Consider the following 17,144-nt stretch of genomic DNA (forward strand, 5'->3'; position numbering starts at 1 on the left):
CTTGAGCTGGTACAGGGTCAAATTTCCAGATTCCCTATGCCCTATTCAGGATGGTGGAAATCATGGTAAAGGCTTTCATATGTGCAGCTCAGGGAAATTCTGTTTATGTGAGGGTCTTCTGAGTTCATGAACTCAAGATAAGAGACCTCAAAACGCCTCAGAACAGCCAAGCTTGGACTCGTGACAGGTGCTGGCTGATGTTGCTGTTGTCAATGACTTGGGTCTTGATTTCATATCAAAGAATGAGTCATTGCAACTTTGTCCTTCAGATGCAAAATCTAGAGGCATTGGCAAAGGCCAGAGCCAAGCACTCTTTTCCTGGTATTTCTGAGTGATGAATATGTTAGAATTTCATTTGGAAGAATATTTTAAAAAATCACTTTCAGTCCTGCAGAAAATGCAACTGAATTTCTACATCTCCTGCATGTGGCAAGTAGTGTCAGCACATACCTTCCCAGCTGCTAAACAACCCCAGAGCAAATAGAAGAATGTGAAAAATAATCACAGTGTTCATGAGCCTTGGAAGTAACAAAAGCTTACAGAATGTGGAAGCAGAAGTGGCCTTACTGAAGACCAGAAAATCCATCTTTTTTTTCTTTTTCTAACTTGAAAATAGATTTTTATTTATAAAAGTTCATGAATGACATACTTATTCCCACAGGATGGATGTGTACATCCCCTCAAGCTTGGCAAATATAAATGTATTGGAGCTTAACTTCTGTTGGCTTCTGTAGTGCATGTGCTGTTGTGAAAAAATAGAATACAAGAGGAAATCAAGGGATAAAATATGAATTGAGGCTTTATGAAGGCATTGTTAAAATCTTTCCACCTGTGAAGAGATGAGGTTTAATATTTCTTCCATCTGCATTTCAATGAACTTGTACTGATGCAAATCTGGTTAAATCAAATGGGTAGTCACTTCCAATTATTTTTGTTAATGACCACAGCTATAATCACTGTAAACATAGAGTTTCTGACACTTAATAGAAAGATTTGACCTCATAAAGCTTAAACCTATTAGTTCATTTAGCCTGGCCTCCTGTCTATCTAATGTCTGGTGTTGAGAAAAAAATTTGGTCATTTGGCTTCAATTCTTTCTTGGAAACCAACCCTATATTACCTAGGAAACAAAAATTTAAAAAAAAAATATAATGTTTTAAAATCATACACTTAACTTTTAATTTGAATTTGTCTGTCCTCACATTCTAGACATTCTTTTTGTGCTCCCTTTCTGGAATGAAGAGATCTTCGCTGTCAGGTACCACTGCACTCTGATAAAACTATTTATCAAAATTTTTTTTTTAGATAGGTAAAATTACTGCTGCTCACTATGCTCTTACTTTATTCAATACTTAAGCAGTTCCTGTAGCTGTTTTTTGAAATCCCTCAATTTTTTTAAAAAGGATGTCAAAGCTGTCCCCAACATCCTTCCCTGTTTATTATTTCCCTGACATATCCACAGGGATCAAATTACAGTTATATTTACACAGCTATTTTTTCATGATCACAGCATCTTTTCAAAGGATGTAGTCACTCACCTGAAGAAGGAATGAGCTTTACTTCCTAAGGGCAGGGGCACTTTGGCTGTATCTGCAGTGATGAAGGGCAAGTGAGCGCAGAGAAGTTGCCATTTATGGAGGCAAAAGTGCATTCTAAGGAAAGCTCGAAAATCCCTTTGCGATTGTCATGGGGCAGTATTCTGGCTTTTGAGGTTGGCAGTTCAGCAGTGTTGAAACAGAGGAGCAGGAAGCACAAGGGCATTTGGGTGGGAAGTGAGTAGCATGTGCCTCCTATTTACTGGGATGGTAACGCGTTGGGTTTATTGCTCACAATATGGATACACAGTGATACTGCTCTGATACTGTTTCTATCATATTTTTAGTATGTTTCTACTAACTTCCATGAAAAAAGATTATACATTTTAAATTGAAAATCTATTTCACATACATTCCAGTCAGAGTCAGCCTCTTGAAAATCCATTTAAAGAGCAAATCACAGGCCTCTGAAAAGAGAGGCAGGAAAATCTTAAAAGCATGAAATTCAGTGATTTGGAATAAAGGAAGCTTAAAACAGACAACATCTGTTGTTTTCAATCCCATGGGATTTTCTGCTTTTTTTTTCCAAATCCCAGCCCTTAATGAAGAGCAATGTCAGATTGAGAAAGAAAAAAAATTGTTTATACAAAATTAGAAATGTGTCTGGAAATCTGAAATCCTTGAGTATGTAAGTCAGCATCTGCTCCAGATCTCTCTTTGCTAATGGAGAGAGGTCCAAGTATTGTGTCGTCACAGCAGTTTACAAGTACTACCATATATTTAATCAATCTACCTCCTTGCTGGAGGAAAAAGATTTTAATTTAAGTTTTAAAGGCCAAAACCAGCTGCAGAATTGGACCCAAAGGCTAAGTGGAATCGCCATGGCATATACAATAGCATAGGCTACTAAAATGGTTGTGGGATCACATAATTTCAGGGAAATGCAAAATTTTTCCAAGAATAACCAGGGTTATTAAGATATTGCTAAAAATAGTCTTTTATAGTCAACAGATTTTTTAATACTAAATTTCAACATACTAAGTAGATGCATATGTACATTACATTCTGTCAAAATAACTTCTGGTATAAACTTTGTTTTCTTAAGGTTTCGGAAAACTTTAAAGCAGTTCTGAAGTACTAAGTCAACATACCACTGTCTTAACAATGTCATAGCTGGCACTGCAGAATTCTTCAAGTATCCTGTGGTTTCTACCTTTAGCGTTAGAAAAGGAAGTGTAAAGAAAAGGAATCTGAAAATGGCTGCAACACTTCACACTTTCTGTTGCTGCAGTTCTAGGAATATCCTTTTGTCAGGATAATCTCATCGCATGCATTGTGCCATATTTTTATACATTGAGCCATGAAGTCAGACAAGGAAATTGCCAAATTATATCACAGTCTGTAAACAAAGTGACCTGCTATGCAGCTCTCTGGCTTAAGAGGAGAATAGAGTTGGTTGTGCCAAGTAAACCTGAGCTTTTTTGCCGTAAGACTATCCCCAAAAATTTAAATTCTGTCCTGCTTGTGAGAGAAAGTTCATGCACCTCCACCTCTGTGAGGGAAACCAGGGAGAAATCTTTGGATGCTGTTAGCAGTCAGTCTTGACTGGAGGGATCTGTCTTAAGTTATCACTATTCCTCGGTCAGCAAGATCACAAGTGCCACCAAGCCCATATACCTTCCTCTTCTGAAAATCCAATTACTGTCCTTTTTTCAATCACACGTCTTGCCTATGTCATTTGTTGCTCTTGCAACCTTTCCACTGTTCTTCAGGGCTCTTCTGCAGTCCAGTCAAAGTTCCCTTCTTGCTCAAGGCATTGACAAACCCGACGCTTGTTGACTCTCCATCCCAGTTGCCTTTGACTGCCACATAACATTCGAGCACTTGTTTACCCACTTGCAAAGACCTGTAAATGGCAGGTCATGTTAACATTAAGGATCTTCCACTCTTTGCTGTCCAGAGGTACAAAGCTGGGCTGCTGAAACTTGATGTCCCAGGGAAAAAGATTTTGAAGGATAACTGCATGCCCCTCTCAGGGCTGATCGAGCCATTGTAGTTCACTCCCTGGACACATGCAGAAAGAGACATGCACAGAGCTCTAATAGCCTCCCTCTTCCCCCCAGTAATTATAGTCCTATTTGCCTAGCCAAATGAAGAGCTGGCATGCTGAAATGGAGGCTGAAGGGCACATAGTGCTAGACAGGTCTTTCCCTTTGCACATATATACTATTACATGTCTATGGCAATAATATTCTAATTTGTCCGTGAACTGCACTGAGGAGTACTTTCAAAATATACATCTCTCTTAAGCTCCTTTGCAGGGTTTTTACAAGGAGCATGTGTATGGAAAGAATTCAAAAGCTCTGGAGTGCATCACAGATACGTTTGTTAAAGCAATGTGTGTTTGGCGTTTAATTGTTGGTGGACTGTAAAGTAATGAAAAACTTAGACATGTAACTTCAGCTTTGATTTCTGTTCTTATTAATGCTGCTACCACATCTCTGATACAGCTGAGTTGTATTGGTACAAGGAAAGATTAGCTAGCTTTATTAATGATGCTGATACAGATATTTTATTAAGGTTCTTATTATTTTTGCTTATCTTTGACTGCTCTGAGAGTTTTGTATGCAAGTAAAAAGAAGGGGCATTAACTCTGTGGTAAAGCCACTGAATCAGTTTAATATTGACAGCTTTATCTGGACTTAAGCCACTGGATATAGGATCCAAATCTGAGCTGACTTCTGACAGTGAGCACGTAGGTGGGTTTTTTTTGTGAATTTGGTACTGTTTCAATGTTTGCAGTAGTCTTGTAAGTCTAGATGGTTTAAGATTCATTCCCTGTGTGAGCTGACCATCTGCTCTCGGTAATTGCAAATTCGCTTCCAGTATTAATGAACTGTTCCTATGTTCTTGCATTTCTCTAAAATGCCTCAAGCAACTGTTCCTTCCTCACATGGAAAAGTCACAGCAGCTGTGGGATTCACAAGGACTTCAGTGCTTGTCTCTTGCTACACTTCTGGCAGCAAACCGCAAAGTGCAAATAACTTTTGTAACTGCATAATAACTGCAAACCCATTAAGTGTAACTTCTGTGACACTGGAAAAAAAAAAACTTGCTTTAAAAGAGCCCTAATGGGATTAGAGACTGTGTGACCACCTGGGGTTGCTCTCAGGGCTGCCTAACTGGAACATGTTAGAGATAAGGACCCAGCTTTTCATTGAACTTTGGCCAAAGGGACTGCATAATGCCCAGTGGGGCTGGAAGTGTGAGGTGGGGGTGTGCTTCCCCATCTCTAGGTACCCCCCTCCCTCCCAGTCACCTTCTAAGGTGGAAAAATGCTCATGCCACTTCCCACATTTTTCTTTTGCTAACAAACCAACAGAATTCTGTTTTCTTAACAAAAAAAAATGTTGTCTTCATGAATGCAGCCAAATCTGTCTTAAATTTATTTCCCTTCCTTTGATATAGGACCGGTCTCGGTAAGAGCTCGACACTGCTTAGCACACTGCTTCCCAGCACACTAGTTTGCTGCGCAGCGTGTGCTGCACCCTGCACAAACTGTGTGCTGGTCTCCTCCCACTCTGGAGCTGCAGCCATAGCATGAGCATGGTGTGGGCATCCCTGCATGGTGTGGGCATCCCTGTGCGCTGTATGGGGATGAGCCAAGTGCCGCAACTTGAAGGTCCCCATCAGACCATGCTGAGAGGGTAGACAGCCTCAGCCGACCAGGGCATCAACCAAAACACTGTCTCCTGCACTGAGGTACTTAACAACAACTACTGCTAAATATCCTTATAAAATGCAGAAGCCAAAATCCTCTTCCACACTGAGCTGGCCAACTGTACATTTGGACACTAACTACCTGATCACTAGTTTCTTGTAGAACAGCCAGCAAAGGACAAAGTGGCACTTGGAGTTTGCCTAATTCCTTAATTCTTTTGAGGTATCTGACCTCCAACCAGAACATACTTAAACTCTCAAACCCCAGTTTTAATAGATTGTTTCACCACAAGGTTGCCAAGTACTTGAGAGCAATACAAGAAAGAGGAATATATATACTTTTTCACTAAGGTCATTGGTTTTTATTGGGCTGCCCTGAAATTTTATATTAGGAATTGTGTGACATTTATGCTGTTTAATGATCTGTGGCACAAGTGTGGAACATGACAGAGGTTGCAGAAGACACAAAAGTATTTAACTAATCCAGATGGCAGAACATAAAGGAACTTAAACGGAATATAATTAAGCTAGGTATATGGACAGCACAATGGCAGATGAAATTCAATATTGCAGAAAGCAGGGAAATCAATAACTGCAAAGAATAATCTGATCTACACTGACCCTTTGTAGTTTTTTAGATAACCTGTCACAAATTAAGCTTGCAAGAAGACATTTAGATGTGATTTCCAGCCCTAGGCTCTGTAGCGGCCATGTTCCTACACCTCCTGTGGAAGTCTGAGTTTAATGTCCTCCCTTAGAGCACAGCTCTGTGCAGGTCTTGTCTCCTAGTTTTTGTCTGTTTCCCTTTGTCTCTCACGGAGGGGTGTGATATAATCTCTGAATAACCAGAGAACCCTAGTTTGGAGTCAAACTGGAGGAACTGCATATTGCTTCTTTTTATTATGCTATCCCTGTGGGTTTCTCAGCATACTGTGGAACACCCTCGGGTTTCTTCCCCACACACCAGCCTTCACAGTGTTTTCTCTGTGCATATATGTTTGTTGCTGCAGCTCTCCAGTGAACTCTGCTCATTAAATCACCCTCACACTTAACATCCTTTCTGTTGACTAGTGCAGCTTGCCAGGCTCCAGTGAGTGATGTTCAAAAGGAATAATTGATTTTAAAAGTGGCCCATTATGTTTGACTCCTCATTGTTTACCTTGGGCTTGTCATGGAGGAGTAGCTTCCCTCCAGCCAGCTGCATCTACATCATGTGCTCCTCCTTCTCATCTTCCTCATAATCCTCCTCCTCAATCTCCTCTATGAGTTTTCAGTGTGGGTGAGCAGACCTGGCTACCCACAGCACATCCTACTGCTCCCACTGGCCTGCCAGGGCTGGGATGCCTCACTGTACGAAGAAACTGTTAAGATTTTAATGTGAGAAGAAAAAATGTCTGATTTCTGGTGCTTCCCATTCCTTATCTCCTCTTAACTAGATTCCAACAGCAGGGCCCAGGGCAGACATAAGGGCTTCACGGCCTCTAGTGGGCAGCGGCCAGAGTTGCAGGACTTTCCAGCTAGTACCTAAATCCGTGGAAAACTTCATTTTTTAAAAATCAGAATATGTCTGCCCTGGTTTCCTATGAAAACAAGGCTTATGCAGACACTCTGTGTGCACTGTCTCCACACCCTTGGCAGCTCTGGAGCCTGAATTCAGGTTGATTTGACAGATGTGCAGAGATTTCACAATCTCTAGCATTTGTGTCAATAAGTGTGCCTGCGTCAAGGAGAAACTTTTACCTCGCTTCTTAACAGCAAGACTATTGCTGTACAACTTCACAAAGCACAAGACAACAAAAATAACGGCATCGGAGAGAGATTTCTTGTATGGAAAAAGCTGCTTTGAAATGCCTTCTGAATCGTGCTTGTTCATGTGCTCATAGAAGTCCTGACCCTTAGTTTTGTTTGATAATTTGGTTATTGTAGACTTTAAAAACATATCACTTCCATGGCATGTCAGATAGTCCTTCTGGGGAAGGAGAGGGGGGACTCTCCTGGTTCCTAATACTGCCCAGACCATCACAGCACACTGCCTGCTTTGTCACTTATAAACGTAACTGGGGCTTGAAAGATCCAAATATTGTATTTTCTTTCTGGTTTTGGCTTCCCTATTCAGACTGGTTTATAACAGCAGTCATTAAAATATAGCAAATAAAAATGAAGCTAATAGATAGATTCTTCTTCAGAGTTCAGAGAAGCTGTTCTCATATGTCAGTAAGAACAAAGGAATGAATTTAGATCACTTAAAATGAAGAAAAACTTTTCTGCAAAATGGTTGCACATATGATACCTTTTCTTCTCCTTGTTTTTGCTTGGCTCTTTAAAGAGAGGAGAAAAGATATGACTGGACTGCATGCTCACTTCAGGTTAATCCAACAATACAGGCAGTCGTTCAAGTGAACAAAATGGAAGTGTATTGTCTCCTTCATTACATCTCACTTCTTGTAACATCTCATTTTTGTTTGACAACCTCTTTCTCAAGTCACATATGGTGAATGCCTTGGTTTGCTTAGAGCATCTGAAAGTATTTTTTAAACATAGTGAAACAGTTTTAGGTTGAAGCTGTAGGAAGATGATCTGTAAGTGTACCAGGAGTAGTTAGGGTCTGACTTTTCATTTTAGAAGCACTCATTTCTCATGTGTTACAAACACTTGAAATGACAAAAATTACTTGTAATGGCTTTTCTGAGTTCATACCACAAATGCCAAGCCTGCAAAGACTGAAAATGACTCACATGGAACCATTCAGATTTGTCCTTGGATACAGAGTATCTCACAGAGGTTGCTTTTTTTCCCTCTCATTTTTCCTAGAAGTGACTTATAAAAACAAAACTACAATGTGGCCTCTTTGTGCTAGGAAGTCTTTCTTGCTTTTGCCAAGAGAGTTAGAGGAGGATAAGGCCAAGTGTGGCATCATACAGCTGTGGTACACAGAAATATGTCTAATTGGGACCATCTTAGGAAGTAGTAGAGTGTTGTAATTAAATCAAATATTGATGTCTCTGACTTTTCTGAAAAATCCTTTCTATCTGCTCCCTTGTACTAAGGCTCATCAATTCTAAAACCCAATAGTGGCCTCTGCCTTGGCTACATTGGTTGTAAACAATAGTCTCACGTGTCTGGGTACCTTCCCAGCACTGACATACATAATCTAGACCCTTAATCAAATCGCGTTTTGCAGAAAATTAGTTTGGGAGAATCCATCATTTTCTTTGCCCAAAGCTACCTAATATACTGCTAGTTTTTGCTTTTCTTTCATTTTCCTCCCTTTGTAAATCATGCTAAAAGGTCTGGAGGACAATGGTAATAGAAATATGATTAGTAAAGATTTTTGTGCGTGTGTGTGTTGAAAGAAACAAATTTGTCAATAGCACAACTTACCAAAACAAAAAAAAAGCTAGTGCTTTGGATTTCAGAAAGGTCAGGGAAGCAATGTTTCATTACTCAATCATGCTGAGTTTTGCTCAGAAAGAAACCTTACATGTTTAAAAATTAAATTTTATAGCCAGAAATAGTCACAAGCCAGACTTGTTTGCTTTCTCTTCAGCCAATGGGAGGATGGGAGAATCACACGCTGAGGGGCACCACTAACATAGAGAATTCATGCCCATTCCCCTAAGTGCTTGGTAAAAGTAAACCTCTGATTTCTTGATTACAGCTTTTTAAGCTCCAGAACAGTTCCTCAGATGAGTTGTCAGTATGTAAGCATTTTTTTTCTGCTGATATTTGAGGCAGGGCTGTGCAGAAAAACTTTTCCATGATAAGAAACACTGTTTATTAATTTAACAAATCTCACCTTAAAATCTCTGGGAAAGGCATGATACTCTGCAAAAGGTGAGGTAAGTCTTCTAGCCATGTTTGCAGTTGGTTTTGTTGCAGAAGGCTGGAGGTCTTATGTATATGGATGTGTTGTGAAGACTTCATGTTTTCACTAAAAGTGAAAGAGGAGGTGCTGGGACATTCATTACTGCCCAAACTCCAGTCTGCAGTAGTTTAGCTAGTAAAAAACTTGTACCAGGATAGCTGCTTTGTGAGAACTCTGCTTGTCTGTTTTCATGAGTATGGCTATGAATTTTTGCATGTAAATATGAGAACTGAGTTGCCATAGGGTATTTAAGGCCTGACATACTTCACTCAACACACTTTCTATGAAGAGGCTTTCAGATGTTGTAAATGTTCTGCCCATAATTAAAAGAAAATATGCATGTAGATACTGCTTTTTACTTCTGATCCAGAAATGTATTTTGGTCAGACCTTAAGAAAATTAGTATTGGTAGCATGTCAACTTTATGCCATAAATAGATGCCATATATCCTACCGAATTACCTTGATATATTTGACATAGTCTCAGATCCTACTTGCTCATAAACGAGGTGCTTGGGAATACAGCAGTCTTGTCAGATAAATTACCTGAAATAGTCATAGACCTGGCATTGAGATATGATTGTGAAAAATCTATACTTAGGGCTGTGGCACAGTTGGTGCCTTAACCACAGGTGCTGTGAGAGACAGAAGAAATATCACCGTGGGCTGTGATCATACATACCTGATTTCAGAAACTTCAGCAGTTCAGCTAGAGCAGCATTTGGAAGGAGACCCTTGAAGTTTTAGGCAGTACTGGATGTGTTCTTGGTCTTTTACTGCTCCCCAAGCCAGTGGTACTCTAGCACCTGGCTGAGTGTTTGTGGAATACTGTTTCCATATGTATTAGTGCTCAAAACCATTAAGTGTTCCACAGCTTTTTTACAAGAGGAGTAATTACATCCTGGCGGCAGAAATTACTCCTGCTGTTTAATTTGGAAACCATATTCTTTGCTTCCAGTCTTATGTTGTTACACAGCAAAGAGTAGGTGCATTTTCTGCCCGGGGTAGTGGCACTTCTCTCTGACATGTCCATGGGGAATGATAGCGATGATGGTGCTGTCCCTCAGGGTGACATTTCAGGTTTGTGACTGTGTTAATTTTAAACAGTGCAGGCATATAGCTTGAGAAATCCAACTTTTATTCACAGCAACAAAAATATCTTTTCTAGCTCTCATTTCCCTGCAGGAGGGATGCTGGGCCAGCCCCCAGGTGCACTGGGTCTTGAAGCAAATGCTGATGCTAAAATTTTCTCTCTTACTCTCTCTTAAAGCCATTTATATACAGAAGGAAACTAGCACCCTAGATGATTATTATCTGTTAATTGTGTTTTTAATTACTGATTTTCAGGACACCCAGTTAACTTTTTTGCTGAAAACAAGATTTTTTCTCTTCCTCCAAAGCAAACCAGTGATTCATACTTTCATATAAACTTCTTAGAAAGTTTGACTCATGTAGCAATTCCAAGAATTTTTATTTCTGAGATCTTTCAAGCATTTGAACAATGAAATGAAATACCATGCCTCTGTCATGCGCAAAGTGAACCTCATGTCAAACAGGGCTCCTGTCATTGAAGTACAACAAGTGCCATTTTCAGGGCCCTTGAGATGCCTTGTCCCACAGCATCCCCTTAGAGAGAGCACGCAGCCTCGCTCTCCTAGGTCCCAGCCTGCAGGAGCTGAGAGTGAGGAGGAATCATAGAATCGTGAATCGAGCTTGGCACTGCTGGTCCCTGGGATGGGAAAAACGTTGGGGAACAGAGCTTCCTGAAGAGTGTTGGGAATCAGGATGGAATTTATCACCCAGTTTGATCAAGCCAAAGGGAGTTGCTCTGGGCTGGGCTCTGAGAGCCCCTGCTTTGCAGTGAGGCAGGCAGGTAGATCAGCAGTCATTCAGTCGCGTGATGAGTAAAGCAGAAAGGCACTGCTTGACTTTCATAAGTGAGACTCAAGCCGTAGAGTTTGAAGTTGAAAAACATTTATTTTGGCTGTTAAAGGAAACACATGTGACACAGAGATATGCCATGTAAACTCCAGAGATTTTCCAGCGGAAGAAAGACTAAATGAGTACCAAGTATAATTGAGAGAGGTTTTTCTGAAAAATTAGTTAGGTAATACATATTTTGGTCCTTCAAAGAATGTGTTTCGTATTAAAATGTGAAAGTATATGGCTTTCTCATCAGGTGGAGACAGTACAACTGTCCTACTTTATGTAACAACTGCAATAGTAAATTAATGACAAATAGTTCAGGATACATTTGAGAAATGGCAGTCAGAGGTAAGAGCATCTATTCCATGAAAACTGTCCAGGAGGAAAAGCCCCGCTCAACATATTATCATTCCAATTTTCTGCTTTAGATGGTAAGTTTTCAAATTGCTTTTTTATTTTGATTTTGTCTTGAAATATCCATTTTGATGCGGAATTTCAAAGAGTAATAACCCAGTATTATTTTTCCTTTCCCCTCGTCTTTTTGCTGAAAGTGATGCAGCACTTTATATTCTCCCATCTCTGTAGCTTCTCAAATTCCATAATCTTTAGGAGAAAATATGAGTGTGTTTGTAGGGGAAACCTGAAAACAGGTACCAGGTCTGTTCCTGGTAGCACAAAATAAAACCATTGCTTCGAGTTCTCCTCCAGACTCTGCCAAGGTTAGCACAGGACATGCAATAATAAAGTGGGATGAAGAGAAGGGGGCAAGTGGTAGGGCACTGGCTCCATGTACCCTTCCTCTGCAGGCAACTCAGTCTGCAGTTGTACAGTGGTTATTGGTGGCATGGTGGCACGATTAGGGGACAGCAGCAGGAAGTGCTGGCATAGTCCAGGAGATTGGCAGTTGGGAGTGATAGAGGAGATCAACGACTTGAGTGTGTTTGCAGACTGGAGAATAATTGCTCCCAAAATGTGGCCTGGCAATGCAGCCAGATGATGGACTCCATCTGGCAATGTATTTCCACAGAAGAGGTGGGTACATGGCCCAAGGGGGCCCATCAGCAATGCTGTGCTCAGTTGTCATTCCCCATTCAACTTGCGTCAGCCCCCATTCAGCTTGCGTCAGTGGATTCAGAAAAGCTCTTAGAAGGGAAATGGGTTTTTTATCAAAGAAGACTGAAACAAGGCTGTGCTAAAGACTGAAGTCTCCAGGATCCCAAGGTCTTTAGGCTGATCTCGTTGCCTTCAACTGGATGATGAAAACCGATAAGGCAAAAAAAGCCTTTGAACTGGAGGACTGTGTAGCTCAGCTGTGAGGAAATTTCAGCTGAAAATGGGTGTCACAACTATCAGAGGAGGAAGGCTGCAGAATAGTGGTGGGGAGGCAAACATGAGTGCTCATCTTCATAGATAAGCATCTTCATCATGCTCATCTTTCCATCAGTGTCCTCTTCTTCTCAAGGAGCTTGAGGCATTTCCATATCTATCTAGTGTCTCATGCATTCTGTCTTAGCAAAACAAAATCTGACAGTAAGAAGAAGTAATATGTTTGTGAGTATCCTAAGGTTTTAAGATGCAAAATGCAAGGTTTTTAGTAATTCCGTTTACCACATTTTAAGCAAATACATTGCAGTCAGAGTGCTTTAAACTATTAAAACGTTTCCCTGGACAGCTTCATGGTAGAACGCTTGGCATATTAAATATATTCAACTCCCGAAAAACAGTCCAGGGCCAAGCAGGTATAACTATCCTGGTTGCATGCAGAAGTCTGAGCTCTTCTAATTACAGTTCACTGGAGGAAAATGGTAACTCATTTATTCTTCCTCCTTCCCCACCCAGTGCAGTAGTGGGGAGCTGAAGCTATTTGTGAACTTGGTGTTTCAGTAAGGTAAGATTCTGTGGCCACCTTGTGTTCAGCCATACTGGGCTACTGTAGGGCTGTGTTCACAATTAGTAAAGAGTGTGTCCCAGTAGAAAATTTGCAGAGAGAAACAATCCTGATAAACCAACATCTGTGCTAGCACATTTGTTGCTTTATTGTGGATGTACTCTGGTTTGAGCCTCTGAACTGAACACTCACTAGTGGTAGCAGCAGATCTTCCCTTTCATCCCCAGGGAACTCAATGCCCTGTCTGGAACTAAAGCTCATGGAGGATGAGCTTTATTTATATTTATATTTCTTCTCACCTGCAACAAGCTTTTTTTCTTGTAATTCAGGTGATGACCAACCAAAGAAAGAGGAAATCTTGTCCTATGTACCATAACATTACCCCAGACATTAAAATTCTCTATAGAAGTCCTGGGAAGATCTCCATCTGTATAGTGCATGTCACGCTGTCTCCTCTTACAACCTTTGCTAGAGATTCAAAATTCTGTTATTATTCAAGTGAGTATGTACTACTGATAGGTCTCATTTATGGATTTTCAAGTACACTTTAAAGGTCAAACAAATAATTTTAATCAGTCGTGGGGGTTTTTTGACAGCTGGTAAGTATTGAATGTACGGCAGCACCTGGAAAGCGGATTTGCTATATTTATCATTACATATTTGGATTGGTGCAGGAATAGTGCTTTGCCCACGCTCATTTCATTCTCCATCATCAAGTTACTGGAAGTGGTCAAGCAGTGCATCCACAGGAGAGCACTGTCGTTGCAGCACTTCAGATCTGAGTCACAGCTTGAACACAGGCCCAGGACCTGTTCTTATGGCTGTTGGTTAAAAGAGTAGTAGCTGCATTGGAGTGGTGTTGTCCTTGGCTCAGAGCATTCCTGTCTACTTAATCCATACTGTTTTCTCCTAGGCTGCTGGGCTAGCAACCATTTGGAAATTGGTCTAGTATAGTTGTTCTGAAATTCTTGTGTGCAGACCACTTGGAGAGCTGTCAAATCACAGGGTGACAACAGACTGTTCTCACTTACTGTCTGCAGAACTGCAAGCAAAGGAAATGAGAATATTTTCCCACTTCAACAATATCAGTCATGGACTAGGAGCAAGGCTTGAGCTCGGGTGCTGTGACATCAGCTTCTATCATGTGAACCAGAGGGCTAACTGCAGTGCTTATGGGAGCAGTAGTCCATTAGAGACAGGCAGCAAGGCTGACCAGCCTCAGCATGAAACTGAGGAGATTCTTCAGCTTAGGGAAAAAGTAGAGTTCAAATGGGATCTGACAGAAGCCTATGAAGTCATCTGTCGTGTGGAAAAACTGAACTTGAGAGAACTGTGGGGCATGTAATGAAGTGGTTAGAGAGTTGGAGTAAGTAGACAGAAGTGCTTTTTTTGGTGTTTTTCCACTGTGTTTTTGGAACATGTAGGTTTGGGTGGAAGAGACTCAAAAAAGGGATGAGTTCCACTCACAGAAGACTAGTGATGCAGTAGTCCAGCTCCAGCAGCTGCCTGGGAAAGGTCGTGGGTCCCAGCTTGCCGGGAGTTAAACGACACGTGGGAAAGAGCTGCTGTCAGCCAAGGCTGCTCTTGCACACTTCCCTGAGCTGAAATCTGAGGAGTTCTTCATTGAGCCTACAGCAGCAGCTCAGCTGCTCTTCAGTGTGGGCAGCAGGTCAGGGGAGCTCATGTGCGACCAGGGCACACTCAACTGTTTATGAGGAAGGAATTGGTTTTAGCCCTGACAATACTTTCAGCTGGGATGTGGCTCTCACCATAGAAAAACCCCAGAGAGAACACCAGGACTTTGCAGCCCACTCAGACTGTATCCAGATCTGCCCAGTCATTTTTCATTTCCACAGCACAGTTTCTTATAAAGATCTGGAGGGTGGAGGATTAGGACAACTTACAGTTTACAGAAACTCAGCTCTGTTTTGCTGTGTTCATGGGAACAAAGCTTGTAGTGCTGATTTTATGGTACCACCTAGCTTTTATACTCTGCTCTTTGTTAAACATGATAATGAGTTCAGCGCTGTGTAGTGCACTTAGTGCTGTGTAGAAAATAAAAGTATTTCCTCCCCACACTTCAAAAGAGTTGCTGCGATGTTAAAGGCTTTTTCAAGCTTAGGGCTGCTAGCCTAAACAGTATGTACACTGGACTAGTCTGTCAAAAAGCTCTGTATTGCAAATGTAAATTTATTTTTGTAAGAATGAGAAGCTCCTGTTCAAAGCAGAACACTATATAAAGCAGTTCACCAAGGCAGTATGTTTTACCATATTTCCACCCCCCGGAACAGAGGGGAGTTTTGCATTACATTAATCACCACCTAAGCCCTGAAGGTCACAATTATCTGGCCACTATTTTTCAGTATTAGTGATTTTAGTACATGATTAACTTTCATGTGTGCATCATTAAGATGAGGAATTGTTTTTGAAGTTTCAAATAGAGCAGCAGGTCTTAGCTGTAGTATTTGCCATAGTTGCTTAGCCACTGTTAAAAGGGATGATTTATAGAAAATCCAGCTGTGAGTTTTCGTTTCTTCAAGAGCAGGAGGCGGGACTAGAAACCAACCTAAAACCAAGCGGAGCATTGATCAGAGTAGAAATTATGTAGAGCTCAGCTCTGCAGACAACAGCTAAGCATCGTGGAAGTATTAGCTGGCAGCGATAAGGAGGCGGAAGCAGAGCTCGGTGACAGAGGAGCCATCTGTCAGGAACTGGGAATCCGATTTCAGGAGAGCAGAAAATGAAGTAAAGAAGAAAGTGATTTTGGTTCAAAGGTACAGTGAAGCCCAAGGATATCTGTGGACAGTAAGTTTCTATACTGTAACAGGGAAGTTTAATACAGCAGCTATTACTGTTTGAAAGGGCTTTTCAGCTTTGAAAACAGACATAAGTAGCTTTTACTTAAAGTTTTTATTTATTTGTAAGATGTAAGTCAGCTTATCTGTTTGAGGTGGCTTGTTTAAAAACTTGTAAACAAACTTTAAAACTGCTGATGTCCATCACTTCAGAGGGTGGTTTTTGTTTAATAAGGTCATCTCCTGTCAAGAATAAAATTTGTTCAAAACCTTTCAAAAATATCTTAGAAGAAAAGACTGCTTTGGCCCCATTTGCGAGGTGGAAAAGGGTAGGCAAGAATATTTTTTCTGGAAAGGGGAAAGGAGTTCCCACCCAAATAGATCTAAACTAACTGGAACTGCAGTGTATAAACAGCCCAGGGCTAAATCCTACCCTCAGTTACACTGATGTAAGTTAGGTTTGAGTCTACTGCAGTTAATAAAATTACTCTTGATTTAATTAAGGATAGAATTTGGTTGCACATTTCTTAATAATGAAAAAACCCCATGGTTCTTTCCAAAGTGCATTTCATGTTAACAGATTATTAAGGACTTGCTTGAAAATATGTTAAAATTAATTGTAAACTCACACTGTCATGCATCTTCTGTCATATATTTGTATCCTTCTTTGAAATTAGCACAAAAGCCAGCATGAGATATTGTAAGCAATCCTATTATTTCTTTTTAGCAGTTTCTTAGATAAGGTTTACATTGCTTATAATTTCATTCTTGCATCAGTTCGGTGGCTTGTATTTGGGGTGATATGCTTTAATCCCAAAATGGTTTGTGAAGCTCCAGCTGGGACTGATAAGGCAATATTAGCTGTAACAGAAAAGTGTCAAAGTTTTGTATGAAACCCCAAACTGTCTTACTGGGAGTGAAACTGTTCTATTACAAATTGTACAGAAAAATTACTCTTGTTGCTGTGGTTTTAGTGTACAAGTTAGAAGCAGAAGCATTGGCTGCTGACTGAGAAAAAAAAAAACCAACAAAGTAAAACCCACTCACTATTATGTCCCAATATGGATGACAAAACACTGTAGCATGTGTGGGAAAGTGGCTGCAGTCCAATGTCTGGAACCATTTATCTTCTGGTAGAGTCTGGAAGATGACTGTTTTATGTATTTTACAGAAATCCCTGCTGATTGATTTCATTTACTTAGGAGGAGGGGTCACTATGACTGATGGCAGGGACAACTGGAAAAAAAAAAAAAAAGTGGATTCTTTGCATTATCCTGACATCCTGTTCTGGTTGGAGTTGTTGGCACCTCTTGAGGGGACCACACCATGCTGGGCATGTCTTGCCACTGCATTTGCTACTATACACAGCCAGAGGTTTGCTGCTTCTTTCTGGGTCTCAGAGAGCTGAGAGTTGCA

The 17,144-nt window shown here is 40.7% G+C and overlaps 1 protein-coding gene across 8 annotated transcripts in view; it reads left to right on the forward strand.

The window, feature by feature from the left end:
* Window positions 1–17,144, forward strand: part of STARD13 (StAR related lipid transfer domain containing 13) — a 292,627-nt gene that overhangs the window by 201,318 nt on the left and 74,165 nt on the right. The window contains exon 1 of one of the 8 annotated variants that reach the window (XM_051778844.1): window positions 15,114–15,738. The exons of 6 other annotated variants lie outside the window; for them this stretch is intronic. The gene's annotated coding sequence lies outside the window, so the exon portion shown is untranslated. Of the gene's footprint in view, window positions 1–15,113; window positions 15,739–17,144 lie in introns of those variants that run through there. One more of the 8 variants, XM_051778845.1, reaches the window with a different exon arrangement.

The sequence above is a fragment of the Manacus candei genome, unplaced genomic scaffold (genome assembly GCF_025592945.1).
Source record: "Manacus candei isolate 608988 ecotype Guabito, Panama unplaced genomic scaffold, ASM2559294v1 h1tg000014l, whole genome shotgun sequence".
NCBI lineage: Eukaryota > Metazoa > Chordata > Aves > Passeriformes > Pipridae > Manacus > Manacus candei.